This window comes from Parus major, chromosome 12 (genome assembly GCF_001522545.3).
Source record: "Parus major isolate Abel chromosome 12, Parus_major1.1, whole genome shotgun sequence".
In the NCBI taxonomy this organism is placed as follows: domain Eukaryota; kingdom Metazoa; phylum Chordata; class Aves; order Passeriformes; family Paridae; genus Parus; species Parus major.
This window is the reverse complement of record NC_031781.1, coordinates 16,711,973-16,713,738: the sequence shown is the minus strand read 5'-3', so window position 1 is coordinate 16,713,738 and position 1,766 is coordinate 16,711,973.

Below are 1,766 nucleotides of genomic sequence, written 5' to 3'. Positions count from 1 at the left end.
AAATGTAAAACATGTATTTTTTTTTTCAGCGGTATAGGGAAGAGTGTTTAAAAAATGCTCTTTTAACAGGTTTAGCTCCTTTTTCTTCCTACTTAAGAAACAGATGAACTAAATGAATAAAACAAGACATGCTGAAAATGTTGTTTGCTTTTAAAGCCTGTGGACCCGCCGGTGACACAAACCCCGGTGTCTCCCGCGGTACCGGGGCTGGAAAAGTGGGATGCTGAAGGCTCCGCTCCCGGTTATCGCCGGTTCCCGGCCCCGGGCGCTCCCCGCCGGTCTGAGCGCACCGCTCCGGCAGCGGCGCGAGCATCACCTCCGCAAATATTTATTTGCAGCGATTTGCCGCTCTTAATTATTTAAAATATAATGAATTAGGCATAAGTACCTCGCTATTAGGGTAATTCCAGCTCTTAATTGCTGCCAGAGCGGCTCCCGCCGTTCTGCCGGGAGGTGGCGCCGCGGGCCCGGCGCTGCCGCCGGAGCCGCCGGGGCCGGGCGGGGGACGGGACCGGGACCGGGACTAGGGGAAAGGCTGGGCTCGGTGCGAAGCTCCCGCGGGCGCGGTTCGCCCCGCGGTACCGCTCCTGACAGTGTGTGAAACAATCGCCCCCGGCCCTGGGTCGGTCCTGCGGGCATCCACGCGCGATCGCCCAAAAAACAAAGGGAGGGAAGAAAGCCGGGCGGGTCAAGAAAGAGTTTTTCCCCCGAACGAGTCGGTCTCTCGGTAACTTCGCGGCCGCCCGCAGCGGCGGCCAGGACCCGCTCCATCCCTGCGGAGCGCCCGACGGCCGAGCCCCGTCCCCTCGGCGCTGCCGGCGGCGGGCCGGGGTCCCGGGCAGGGCAGGGCAAGGGGCTGCACGGCGGGGCCGCTCCCCTCTCCTGCTCCGGCCGCCGTCAGGGGAAGCCCCCGCGCCGCCGGGGGTTCCAAATCCGCGCTAAGGCCGTCGGTGCTGTTAAAATTAGCGGTGCACGAGTGCCGGAGCCTCAGGGCAGGGGCGGCCGGGTGGTCCCGACTCTGCCCCTCTCTCGTCCTCTCCCCGCGGGCGCTGCCACCCCTCTCCTCGGGAGCCCCGACGGCGCGGCCGGGAGCGCTGCCGCTCCGCGCCCCACCGAGATGCGGACCCACCCCCGCGGAGCGGCTCCGCACCCAGCCCGGCCCTCGGGACGGTCAGTCCCGCTCGGCGGCCGATGCGCGCCGCTGCGCACCCGCGCAGCGTGGCTAAGCGGTGTTTGCGCCCTCAGCGGCGAGCGCGGCGGGGGGAACGCGGGCAGCGCCCGCCTCGCCGCTCCGCGCAGGTAAGGCTGCTCCGCGGGTATCCGCGGAAGGCACTCCGGGGTCTCCCGCATACCCCAGCTCTGCTGGCCTGACGCCCCGCTGTCCCCCGCGTGGCCGCGGAAAAGTTGGTAGGGGTGCGCAGCGCTGCGCCCCCGCTGCCGGGGCGGCCCCGGCCCGCGCGCGGAGCTGTCCCGCGGGGTGCGCAGGGATGCGCAGCGCTGCGCTCCACCGCCACTTTCGCTTCCCCGTGGGGCCGCCACGCCTCCCCCGGCCCGGCCCCCCCGGTCCCCCCGGCCGTCCTCCGCGGAGCTCCGCGCCTGCGAGGCTCTCGCCTTTCACCCCCTGCGCGCTTCGCCCCCCGCTTCTATTATTTTATTTTTTTTTTATTATTATTTTTCCCTTGCGCCGAGCCTTGTTTACCCAGCAGGTGGATGTGACGTCAGAGACTGACAACAGCAAAAAATAACAACATCTCCCTCCGCGGGGG